Below are 13,007 nucleotides of genomic sequence, written 5' to 3'. Positions count from 1 at the left end.
ACCATGAAAACTTAAATTATAAAATGAAAGATCCTGACAGTGCTTATTTTAAATATTTATATTTTCAGTGATTCATTACGTCGTTGTCCATTAGCTTGTCATACTGAGCAGAGCTAAGATGGCTGACGTTCCGCCACTAGATCTCAGTGTACGTCACAAAGTACAGCTGAACAAATCATTACAGAACTGTGCTGTATTAAAAGCCTATCATAGTAATGTGGTAGTGTTTGCTTTGCTTTGACTTTTTCAGGGTTAATCATTGTGATATCCTGATCTGTAGACTGATGGCATTTCATGCCGTTCAGCCTTATAATCTTAAAATGTAAGCAAAATTACCCATTTGTCATCACTTTAGACATTACACTCGAGAATTATTCAAATACTATCTCTAAAGTAACATTAGTGAAGTAGCAACATTTTCTGCTGTTCTGACATCAGCTGCAGATGTGAATGAAAGGCGGAAGAAAGTAGAAGTTCCTCAAACAAAAGTTTTTTTGAGACTCTCTATGTTTGATTTTCTTTATTATACATATGATTGTGCCATCGAACTGTTGTATAAAAGCAATATCACACGAGTAGCATTACGATGTGGCTGTATATCGTCACTGGTGGGACTCTAACACCCCATTCACACGGTGCTTCAGCGTCAACGCTTGACTGAAGGCGTGTCTGAAGTTGGGGCTGACGCAATCGTCATAGCAGCATCAGCCAATGAAATTTATTCAGCAATAGGCCACTGTCTAGCTGGTGTATTTGCATACAGCGATCTGATTGGCTGAAGCTTCCATTGAAGCTTGAAAAGTTGAGCTAGTCCTAACTTCTGTAGCGAGCAACACCTCTGAAGCAGCGCCGACGGATCCACAATGCAGTTCGGCAACGCCTGACGTCACCCATTCAAAGTGAATAGAAAGCTTTGATACTGACGCCCCGTGTGAATGGGGTGTAAGGCACTCGGCATGCGGCCTAGAGCCAACGTACGCCTCTCACCAGTGCCAGTATACAGCTATATTGCACTGCTACTCGTGTGATATTGCTCAAATATGAATTTCTTTTTTTCGGTTGAACACAAAAGAAGATTTTCTGAAGAAAGCTGAAGATCAGTAACCACTGACTTCCATAGAAAAACAAACACTATGAAAGTCAATGTTTACATGGGTTTAACACAAGAAAGAAAGTAAATAAGTTAAAACAAGTGAAGGGTAACTACAGTACAGTAAGTGATGACAGAATTGTCATTTTCAGATGAACTATTACTTTCAGATATTTTGAAAAATGTTCAAGCTTCATTATTCCATATAATAAAAAACAGCATGTTTTGTGTTTCAGTTCTAACAAAAAAAAAAAAACACTTTATTTTGATGGTCCATTTGAGTATTAGTAGACTGTCTGCTTAATATATGTTTATACTGCTCCCTCAACAGACATTTAATAAATAATTATAATAATTAATAATAATGTTAACTTAAAACTTAGTCTACTTATAATATAATGAGAATTAGTTGGAATCTAACTTAAATTCAACAGACCATCAAAATAAAGTATGACCGAAAAGTTGAATAAGCTTGCAACATTATAGCTTGTAAGTAAAGACACAGTATTTTCAGAGTCTTCATAAACCTCAAGAAAGAGAGAGAAAAACTGAGAGAAAATGTAGATCCGTTGCCAAAAGCGAAGCAAACATAGCTGCAGATGTCCATCTAACAAACAAGCAATGACCCCTAGAGATGCGTGCCTCTCCGTCTGCTAATTGACTTGTTATTGATAAGCCCAATGGCAGTTTGATTTATGTGAAAAATGTCTTCTGCCGACAGCCACCTGGCATTATGCAGGGTGTTATTCTCCATGAGTTTTGGGGGAAGAGTTGTTGAGGTGTTGTTATCGCCATCTGATGGGACACCTGGCATGCGGGGTCAGAGACGTTGGCATCGGCGCAGAGGGCGATATCGACCCGCACACCAGTCAAAACACATTATTTGAGCGAGAAGGCAGATCATTGACACGCCATGTCTTTTAAAGGTCACTAATGCGTGTTTAAGGAACTTATCATCCTCTGACATTTATATGACGTTTTTATGATGTCAAGCAGTCATTTTTGTCTTGATCGGATGACTCACTGCATTCAGAGAGTGAACGGCTGTCCCATAATGCCATGCAGAGCTAGGGCGAGTAGCACCACCGCTAGCAAAACGCAATATTAGTGTAAAATGATATGAAAAGGAAAACAAGTTTGTTTAGCTAGTTATCCTAGCCTAGTTAGCCCTTGATGGAAGGTTCTGTTGGCAAAATGACCCATTTATGTATGTTGCTAATGAAGTGCTAGTTAGCCAATTAGCACTTATTCAGCTAATCAAATATATGTTCTAAGAACAAATTGCTAACATTCCTGTTAAGTTATGAAAAGTGATTGTTTTTTATGTTTATCTTGGTTAAAAGAACATTCAATTAGAATTCTGCAGACAATATGGAAATTGTGAGTTATTTTAGCCGCTCATTGTCCTTCTAGAGCAGGGGTGTCTAAACTCGGTCCTGGAGGGCCGATATTTTACTTCCAACCCCAATTAAACACACCTGAACCAGCTAATCAAGCTCTTTCTAGCTACACTAGAAACTTCCAGGGAGGTGTGTTGAAGGAAGTTGGAGCTAAACTATGCAGGACACCGGCCCTCCAGGACCGAGTTTGGACACCCCTGTTCTAGAGCCTCAAACACGTAGCATTGAATTGATCAAGCTTCTGACTTATCTCTGTAGTGCCTGACATTTTATCCTACCCCCCATATTATGCTACCAACACTGTAGTTAAATGGTTCTGAGGTTAAGATTAGGTAGGTTAGGGTGATTTTACAGCTTCATATCACACTACTCCACATTAAAATTTACACTGGTAGCAAAATCTGATGGGTAGCATTGGATCATTAAAATGTGCTACATACTATTGGAGGAAGGATAATCTGACAAGGTAAAACAAATCAACAGAACACTGGACTTGAGGTTATCAATGTGAAGATCATGATCAGCCACTGTGGATTGAATGTTATCTAGTTTAGCTGTCAAACTTTTAAAAGATATGTGCTATAGGTGAATCGGGTAAGCTAAATTGTCCATAGTTTATGTGCATATGTTCTGGTACTCCAGGTTGGGGGTTAAGTGTTGATCTAACGACCCACCTCGTAAAAAATTTGATGTTACGAAACACCAACATGGTGCAGCTAAATGTCAACTTCGATATAAACGGCCCTGGGAGTAAGCATATTGCATTGATGATTTTGATAGAAATGTCATTTTTCGGGCGAGGCAGTGGTGCAGTAGTTAGTGCTGTTGCCTCACAGCAAGAAGGTCGCTGGTTCGATCCTCGGCTCAGTTGGTGTTTCTGGACATTCTGGACATCCTGCGGCGCGATACGCTTGAATGGCGCAGAGCGAATGACGCGAATGGAGCGGTGCGAATAGCGCGATACGCGCGAGGCAAATTGAGCGTTTTGCGCGTTTGATGCGCTTAACAAGCCTTTCGCGTGAATCTCTCGAGTTCGAAAATCTGAACTTTAGCGGAAATTCGTGCCGCGTTAACCAATCAGAAGCTTGCTCTTGCGGAGGGCGTGATTGTGACATAGAACCTGTTGATGGTGTCCCAGGGGAAATCCTCCAGGTGACAACGACAACAAGTCATCAAACTGGGCTTGGCTCCGTCAGAAGCACCATTGAAAGCCTCTGTGATCCAGGTTCAGTTTCTGGAGGAGTTTATGAGCTCACAGAGCTGGATGCAGCTCTGAAAGCATATAGTGGACTCGGTCCTAAACATATCGACGCTGTTTTTCAGCCTTCATAAAGTACATAAACACTGTTATTTTCTTCATAAAATCCATGTTAGCCATTTAGCTATGAAGCTAGTCACCGGGCAGACAGAAGCCCTGCCCATCACGCGAATACACGTCTGTTCTGAAGTGAATTTGACATGCGATTGACACGGATTTGACACGGAAATGAAGCGGGGTTTGACACGCGAATGGAGCGATTAAACTCAAATGTTCACGCTGCTATTTACTCACGAATAGCGTGATTTATCCGCGCGTTCCGCGTCTGGTGTGAACACAGCATCAGAGATACAGCCTCAGATGCACTTTGACATCCTTCTAGCATGTTTGTCGATTCCATAAATGACAACTGTTTTGCTGATCAATATGATTTCCATAACTTTTGGTCAGCAAAGTCTGACAATAATCCGAGTCAAATTTGGTGAAAATTAAAGTAACGGTCGAGGAGGAGTTCATAAAAGAATGTTTTTGAACAAAATCAATATGGCGGACAGGAAGTTTGCCCAAATATAGCAAGTTTGGTTTCAATATTCTTGGCATGAATAATATGAAATCAATTTTACCACAATAAACCTATGCGAACATTTTGTAAGATTCATTATTGGTGGTTAGTTAAGTATTTATAATGCATTACCACTAGGTGGTGCTGTTACTAGATTTATGTGTGGTGGTGAATCTACTTTTAAAAAATACGAATTTTGCTTCCTAATGACACTCTTTACATCATGCACTTATTCACTATGCACTTATACACTCAACCATGTACTGTATGAGTTTAGTGTCATCACCAGGTGGAACATAGGCATAATCACTTATGTAAATAAGTGTAAATAAGAAATATGAACAGTGTCCTGAGTCGTGGCTGGGCGCCAACTTGTAGCATCGGTGTCTGTACCCTGATAGAAACCTATGTTTAAAATTCTAAAATGCATGGCGCTGCGTAGTGCTATGTGTTGCGTCACCAAGCGGCGCTTCGAGTGTATGACTCCCTTTGTTTTTTTACAATTGTCAATGTGAATGGATTACTTACACTATTTATACCCCAAAGTGGCATAGAATAGTGAATATGTGAATTGGAACACACTTAAATTCTGGAAATTCCCTGTTAGCTGGGTGGTAAAATGGATTTTGCTGATATTTTTGGGGAAATGTACATCCAAAATGGAGTATCCAAAATGGCGGATTTCAAAGTACACTCTTTGTGCATATTGATATGAGACTTCACTCATTTATTAGTTTTCCTTCACCTTATTTATCAGGGGTCACCACAGCAGAATGAACCGCAAACTATTCTGGCATATGTTTTAAGCAGCAGATGCCCTTCCGGTCACAACCCAGTACTGGGAAACACCCATACAAACTCATTTACACATATGGCCAATTTAGTTTATTCAATTCCCCTGTAGCACATGTCTTTGGACTGTGGGAAAATGGAGCACTCAGAGGAAGCCCATCAACAAGGAAAGAACATGGAGATTCCACAAAGAAAGGCCAACTGACCCAGCCGGAACTTGAACCAGCAACCTTCTTGTTGTGAGGTGACAGTCACAGATATCAGACTTCTGTATTTTAAAACAGCAATTATTGTGACTGTTTGCTTTGCTGATGCTGGGGTTTCTAGAAATTAAGTCATCATTATTAAAAATTCAACTTTAAATAGGAAGCTCGTAGCCTGGAAAGCTATCAAGTAGCCTCCCAAATGACGGCATTACGTAAACACATAAACAATTAAAATATGCAAAACACAGAAAACTCATTTGTGATGTTTTTTTCCAAGTGGACAGAGGCCTGTTCCAGAGGGTTAAACAAATTATTCATCTTCGCAGGCCTTTCTTTTTTCCTCTTTCCTTCCTTAAAGTTTGTTTGGTAAATTGATATTCCAAGCAGTAGACCCCCGAGTGCACAGCCATTTGTCAAAGTTAGCTGACAGAAACTCTCTCTTTCTCCCTCTCTCATCACCTTCCCCTGAGCTCAGCCTAATAATCATTAATGCAATTATCAGAACACACACTATTCATTACTGTCCTTCCATCCCTCCTTTTTTCTGCTCTCCGTCCGTCTGTGTCTTGTGTGAGGGGCCCTCGTTCTAAGCCCACTGGCAGAAATCCATGTGCCGATGTTGCTTTTGCTGCCTTCAGGTTCTGTCGGGTCCTTTTCTGCCACTCTACTGGAATTTAATAAACTAATATTGTGCCAGTCTGTGTGTCGCACCGGCCTTTCTCATTAGACAGACAGACAGGCAGCTAGATCCAAAGATATAGTTGGTGGACCGAGAAAGATAGATAGATTGATGGATGGATGGATGGATGGATGGATGGATGGATGGATGGATGGATGGATGGATGGCTGGATGGATGGACAGACAGATATGGATGGACAGATGGATGGACGAACAGTTGGATAGACACTTGGATAGTCAGGCATGGATAGATGAATGAATGGATGGATGGATGGATGGATGAATGGTGAGATGGATGGATAGACGGATGGACGGTCAGATGGATGTATGGAGGGATAGATAGAATTTCTGCCACTCTACTAGAATTTAATTAACTAATATTGTGCCAGTCTGTGTGTCGTACCGGCCTTTCTCATTAAACAGACAGACAGACAGACAGACAGCTAGAACTAAAGATATAGTTAGATGAGCTGAGAAAAGCAGACAGACAAACAGACAGATATAGATAGATAGATAGATAGATAGATAGATAGATAGATAGATAGATAGATAGATAGATAGATAGATAGATAGATAGATAGATAGATAGATAGATAGATAGATAGATGGATGGATGGATGGATGGATGGATGGATGGATGGATGGACGGACAAGCAGATAGATGGGCGGACGGACGGACAGACGTATGGATAGATAGATAGATAGATAGATAGATAGATAGATAGATAGATAGATAGATAGATAGATAGATAGATAGATAGATAGATAGATAGATAGATAGATAGAGAAATGTGTTGATGTAGACATCTAGATTGATGCAGGTGGACGGACAGTTGGATAGACAAACTGATGGATGGATGGATGGATGGATGGATGGACAGAGAGTTATGGATGGATAGATTGTTGGAAGAACAGTTGGATAGACACTTGGATAGTCAGACATGGATGGATAGATGGATGGATGGATGGATGGCCAGACGGATGGATGGATGGCCAGACGGATGGATGGTCGGATGAATGGATGGCCGGATGGAAGGATGAATGGATAGATAGAGATCCATCTATGAATGGATAGATGGATGGATGGATGGATGGATGGATGGATGGATGGATGGATGGATGGATGGACGGACATACAGATGGATGGTTAGATGGAGGGATGGAGGTATAGATAGATTTTCTGCCACTCTACTGGAATTTAATTAACTATAATTGTGCCAGTTTGTGTGTCGTACCGGCCTTTCTCATTAGACAGACAGCTAGATCCAAAGATATAGTTAGATGGACTGAGAAAACAGACAGACAAACAGACAAATACAGACTGATGGATGGATGGATGGATGGATGGATGGATGGACGGAAGAATAGATGGATAGTCAAATGGATGGAGGGATAGATTTATAGATGGATGGTCGGATGGATGGGTTGAGGGATAGATTGATAGATGGATGGATGTATGGATGGATGGATGGATGGATGGATGGATGGACGGACAAACGGACGGATGGATGGTCAGTGGCATGGCTTCTTTCCATTTGGCCGATGTTGATTTCGGTGCCTTCAGGTTCTGTCGGGTCCTTTTCTGCCACTCTACCAGAATTTAATTAACTTCTAATATTGTGCCAGTCTGTGTGTCGCACCGGCTTTTCTCATTATCCAGTAATGCAGAGCTAGACTCAGTGTACAGCAAAGACGACTGCGTTTGTGTTCTTCAAACACACAGTAAGACCTGCATGTGTTTGTTTGTGTGAGATCACCAGATGCACTGTATGTACTCAAGTAAACCCCCGTCAGCTTAAACCTAGGACGGCCGGGTGAGATTGGGGGAGCCGGATGTCCTCAATCAAAATAACAATGCTTTTTTAATTCTGCTTTAATTAAATCTCCTTTTCCCCCAAGCGATGCACAGGATCAGACAGCCGCTGGAGACTTGCAGCCCCGTAAAAGTCTCTCCTTCCGGCTGGGTTTGTGTTTAATCATCGCTTCTTTACACTCTGTCAGAGAGATTTCAGTTCCAGACTAATGCCGGTTTACACAGCCGGCCCTTCTGAAATAGAACAGATTAGAAACATGTACGCTGACGCTACTGGAACTTGAGTCCATCTGCACACAGTGAAACTTAACAGATAGCCAGAACAGACAAACAGAGAGACTGATGATGGATAGATGAAGATGCAGATGGATAGATGTAGAGAGATAGATACGGATTGATGGATGGGTGGTTGTAAGGATAGACATTCAGTTGGATAGACAAACAGACAGAGGGGCAGGCAGACATGGATGGATGGATTGACAGTCAGACAGACCGTTGGACAGACAGACATCGATGGATGGATGAATAGGATTGATAGAGACAAGAAATAGATTTGGCGATTTCAGATGGATGGATGAAGACAGACAGATATACATATATAGAAAGATGGATGCATGGATGGAAGGATGAACGGATGGACAGACAGTTGGATAGACAGACATGGATGGACAGACAGACAGACAGACAGACAGACAGACAGACAGACAGACAGACAGACAGACATGGATGGATGGATAGACAGACAGACAGTTGGATAGACAGACATTAATGGATGGATGGATGAATGTATGGATGGATGGACAGTTAGATAGACAGACAGATAGATAGGATGGATGAATGAATAAGATGGAAGGAGGCTGGAAATAGATTTGGCAATTGCAGATGGATGGATGGATGGATGGATGGATGGATGGATGGATGGATGGTTGGATGGACTGATGGATGGATGGATGGATGGATGGACGGATGACAGTTGGATAGACAGACAAACAGGGATGGATAGATGGTCAGTCAGACAGTTGGATAAACAGGCATAGATGGTTGAATGAATAGGCTGAATAAAGACAAAGAATTGCAGATGGATAGATGGATGAAAACAGAAAGATATATATGGATGGATGAATGGATAGATGGACAGTTGGATAGACATCCAGACATGGATCAATGGATGGATGGATGGATGGATGGATGGATGGATGGATGGATGGATGGATGGATGGATGAATGGATGGATGAATGGATGGGTGGGTGGGTGGGCAGTTGGATAGACAGAAAGACAGACAGAAAGAAAGAAATGGATGGATGGATGGATGGACAGTTGGATAGACAGACATATAAGACATAGATAGATAGGATGGATGAAGGAATAAGATGGATGGAGACTGGAGATAGATTTGGTGATTGCAGATGGATGGATGGATGGATGGATGGATGGATGGATGGATGGATGGATGGATGGATGGATGAAGACAAAAATATATATCTGGGTGGATGGATGTATGGATGGATGGATGGGTGGGCAGTTGGATAGACAGACAGACAGAAAGACATGGATGGATGGATGGATGGGTGGATGGACAGTTGGATAGACATAGATAAATAGGATGGCTAAAGACAGGAGGTATATTTGGCAATTTCAGATGCATGGATGTATGGATAGACAGACAAAAAGACAGATAGATAGAGACACGAACGAACGAATATCGACCAACAGACATTCTGATCAAAGAGGTGGATAAATATAGACAATCAGCCAGACACATCTAGACAGCACAGACAGCCAGACAGATGTAACCAAATAGATAAACACAGACAGACATTTGCTAATAAACTACACCTAGAGAGTCATCATTGTGTTTCAGTTTGTCCGTGTGAGAGACTGAAAAGATGAAAAGAGCAGCCCTGTCTCTTCATCACAACTAACCCTCGTTTGTCCCTCAGATCTGAAAGACGAACGGCGTCCGCTTCTTTCCGCCGTCAAGTCTGCTTATTATTTTCCTGTCCTTTAACTAAAAAGTCTATTATGAGAAATGGCAGGGCGGCTGTGGCCTTTTCAGCATGGCTGGTGTCACAACACAACCCGGAGGACAATAGAGCTCCTGATACAGGCGTTAATTCAGGGCCACCCTAAACAGGCCGATCTTCACATCAATCCACCTTTTTCCTACGCCCCATGATGCTTAGCGTGAATTATGGGAGTACATCTTGTTACATTTCAATTAATCAGCAAAGTGTGTTTTGCAAAACTGAGTACAAAGAGGTGTTGTTATTTTAAACACATTTTAGCCATCCAATATTAAAAAGCAATTTATTAGAACTAACAAATTGCTTTCAGCAGACCATGAATAACCCCAAAACCTGTCTGAATATTACTGTAGCGCAGGGAACACTAAGAGAAAAGGAGCTTAACATAAAAAGCTCAAAATAGCATATATGCTTGTGATAACGTCACATTAAAACCTGGGTGCTGCTTTATTTGTCACATACACTTTCGTATAGTGAAATTGAACCCCCCGACCGTACACAAACATCACAATTTTCAGGGAAAGACAGGTCACAGGAGGTAGCATTTAGAAAGGGAAGTAAGATACATCAGGAGAGTCAGGCTAAAAAAAATACCCTCTAACCTTGCTCTTGAATTAGAGCAAAGTGAGTCCAGGGAGAAAAAAAAACAGCCCAATCTAGCACAAAAGCACACAGACAAGACACAATATTGACACAGGGGATGGGAACAGGGGATATGGATACAGTCCGATTAGGGCCGGCAGCCATCTGGTCCTGCAGCCTGCAGATGAAAGTTAGTACGATTCCAAGGGCCCACATTGTTTTGGGGCATCCCAGAATTACTAAAGGAGGGCAAATCAATCCACCTCCGCCACCCTGCACTCTTCACTTTCGTCCATGACAACCCCCACTCCAATTCTTCACTTTCGTCTGACAATCAATACCCATCCCTTTTGTCCACAACACCAACCCCCTTCGAGAATGTTGTCATAAGGCCTGTAGCAGTCAGCGGTGCCTCAGCATTAAAACATCAAACATATCACCGATAATAGCACGAAGCCACTCAGAATAAATATGGATTGGTTTTAAATTTTCCTTATCTATCAATCAACTTATTGTTAAGATCAATAGTTATGTTTTAGGGCGGAGCAGTGTCTCAGTGGTTAGCACAGCAAGAAGGTCACTGATTTGAGCCCCGGCTGGGTCATTTGGACTTTCTGTGTGGAGTTTGCATGTATCCACGTGTTGCCGTGGGTTTCCTCCGGGTGCTCCGGTTTCCCCCACAGTCTAAAAACATGCTGTACAGGTGAACTGAATAAGCTAAATTGGCCGTAGTGTATGTTTGTGAATTTGACTGTATATGTGTGTTTCCCAGTACTGGGATGCAGCTGGAAGGGCATCCGCTGTGTAAAACATATGCTGGATAAGTGGGCGGTTCATTCCGCTGTGGCATCCCCCGATAAATAAAGGGACTAAGCTGAAGGAAAATGTATGAATTTGTTACGTTTAAAAGTTAAATGCCCTCTAGTGGATGTAATAATAATGACATTGTCATGTTGCGTCATAATGTTCTAACAATATCAAAATTAGGCCCAAATTAAATTCTACTTTTGTACCCCTTTCCCTTGGGTTGGGTTTAGGGAAGGAGGAGGGTGGGTCAGTCGATTGGCCGGTCAGTCAGTCATTCAGTCAGTTAACAGCGGCCTCTGGTGGGTTTACGGGAGAACAGCAGGTGTGAATGGCAAGAGAATATTGTGATCTCAAAAAGTGACACAGTGGCCTCTCGTAGTTTCGAGAAAACAAAAACTGCAAAAATACATACCTCCTGGGACGTATTTCATCGCCTCCAAAAGATTTATATAGAGGTACATTTCAGAATGAGCCTGGGTTGCATTTCTCTGTGGAGTTTGTATGTTCTCCCCATGTTTGCCTGGGTATACTCTGGGTGCTTCGTTTCCCATACAGTCCAAAGACATGTGGTACAGGTGAATTGAATAAACTACATTGGCCATAGTGTATGTGTGTGAATGAGTGTGTATGGGTGTTTCCCAGTACTTGGTTGCAGCTAGAAGGGTATCCGCATTTGCTGGATAAGTTGGTTGTGCATTCTGCTGTGACAACTACCCCTGATAAATACAGAGACTAAGCTGGAGGAAAATTAATGAATGGTTTAGTTCTTTTTTAATAGAAAAGTTTCCCAAACCGGAAATCCAATCCATAATTTTGAATGCAGTTGTCACATATATACAGAATTTGTAATTATAATGGAGGAAGCAGTGTAAGTCCACCTGTGTCCAGAGCAGCGCCATACACACGCAGACAGGGCTGGAGATCGTGGCCGGTGAGCATCTGTCAGAATCCATCGTTTGTTTACTGCAGGAGATGGCCGCTGGGATGGCATATGGTGGACGCTGATGGGTACGGCATGGCAGAGACGGAGATGCAGAGCAGATGCTGGGCGAAGGACTCGCGAACGGACCGCTTTGTGGCACCCCAGAGGACGCTTTCACTGCTCTGAGTTCTCAAAATTTTACAATTAAAATTATTAATGTTTATTTGCCGCTCTGGTAGATTGAATTTTGGAAAGACTAGTAAAGGCAGTGTTGGATTTCTTGTAAAACTGTGTGTGCAAGAATTTTAACAAACAAACCAGGAATAAATAAATGATTATCATAGCTAGCTTACATTATAATGGCAGGAAAAAAGGAGTTTTCAAAATTCGTAAACAAATATACGTTTTGGGTCATGTCAACACTTATACGTCTTCATTTAGGCCGTACTCACACTAGGTACAGTTGCCTCGAACCGGGCCAAAGCACGCTTGTCCCCCCTCCCGTCTCCCCCGACGGCCCGCGCTCACACCATATCGGGCCTCGGCACGCTTACGTCATCGCTGCTGCGCTGTTCAGAAGCGCTCTCTATGGCAAGCCTTTTTAGCATTTAAATCTTTGTTCTCACTCCATAAATATATTTAGAGATATCTCTAATTATATTTTGACTAGTCATAATTATAATTCCACTAGTCAGAATAACAATTAGAGATATCTACAATTGCAATTGTACTAGTACGAAATCAGATTGGAGATATCTGCAAATATATTATGACTAGTCATATTCCTCCATTGACTTCCATTGAAAAATATTTGCAGATATCTCTGAGTTTTGACTAGTCACAATTGTAATTAGAGATATCTCTAACTGAG

This window comes from Danio rerio, chromosome 25, assembly GCF_052040795.2.
Source record: "Danio rerio strain M-AB ecotype USA chromosome 25, GRCz13ab, whole genome shotgun sequence".
NCBI lineage: Eukaryota > Metazoa > Chordata > Actinopteri > Cypriniformes > Danionidae > Danio > Danio rerio.
The sequence above is the reverse complement of the archived record's forward strand: the minus strand, read 5'-3'. Positions refer to the sequence as shown.